Below are 1304 nucleotides of genomic sequence, written 5' to 3'. Positions count from 1 at the left end.
ACACACACACACACACACACACACACACAGATTATGAGAGAAAGTAAAGGAGAGGGATAGAGGGAGAGACAGAGAGCCAGAGAGAGACAAACAGAAAGAGACAAATATAGAAAGAGAGACACAGAGCTAAAGTTAGACAGAGAGAGACACTGAAAGAGACAAATATTTAAGTAGAGATAGAGACATACAGAGAACAGCTGTGAACAGCAGCTTGGAGTGTGTGTGTGTGTGTGTGTGTGTGTGTGTGTGTGTGTGTGTGTGTGTGTGTGTGTGTGTGTGTGTGTGTGGGGGGGGGGGGGGGGGGGTCATCCTGTTAATTAACCGCTCCAGTAATTGGTTAATGAGGGGTTGGGCAATCGTTCTCCTTTGATTCCAGCCAATCACGGTCTATCTATTTATTTTGTCCCATTGCTCCCAGCTAAATGCTTAGAGAACCAAATGGAAATTCAACAAAGAATCAACTTCACCTCTGAATGGAATCTATGGCACTACAGGTGTGCCACTAACCATTTACTGACTAACTAACATGCATTCAGTACTGTTGTTTGCTCAGCATACTCTGTACAAACATATGTCAAACTCATATTGTGTGAGCTAAATTAATCTTATTGCAATTATTTTGTTCTATTTAATCAATTCCTTTATTTAATATTCATATATTTACCCTATTCACTCCCATGCGTTAAATTATGCATTCATTAACTGTTTAAGCACAGATGAAGAAGAAGGCAAAGTAAGCTGCTGGTTGTATGTGACTAATGCAACTTTGAAGTTGACTAAACATACCAACTAACATGAGGAGAACGAATGAGGGCGAATCTCGTCGCTGGTGTGGTGACGACTGGGAGGTATCTGACCCGTGTGGACATGGAGGGTGTATGGTTGCCATAGTGACCGCATCCAGTTACAACACCCCCGCCCTTATGACTTCAAGGACAGCTGTTTACACAAAAGACGCATTCACTGATATGTGATAGTTTGGAAGAACGGCCTTAGAGAAATAGAGGGAGGCCGGTTAGAATCCCAACTCCTCCTGGCTGGGTTGAGCAATTCTTGGGGAGGCTGTGTGTGTGTGTGTGTGTGTGCGTGCGCGCGTGCGCGTGTGTGTTCTTAGTTTGGTTGCAGTGACCAGATTTCCTCTGTTGATTTGACCGTTTGCTTGACCCTGAATTCTGGGTTACGGTGGGATAATCCGAAGGGAGGACCAATCATATCGCAGGTCTTAATCTGAGACTTTGGCATAATGTGTGTGTGTACGTGTGCGTGGTGGGGGGGGGGGTTGGTTTTGTTACGTAACACTGCTC

This window comes from Gadus morhua, unplaced genomic scaffold, assembly GCF_902167405.1.
Source record: "Gadus morhua unplaced genomic scaffold, gadMor3.0, whole genome shotgun sequence".
NCBI classification, from domain to species: domain Eukaryota; kingdom Metazoa; phylum Chordata; class Actinopteri; order Gadiformes; family Gadidae; genus Gadus; species Gadus morhua.
The sequence above is the reverse complement of the archived record's forward strand: the minus strand, read 5'-3'. Positions refer to the sequence as shown.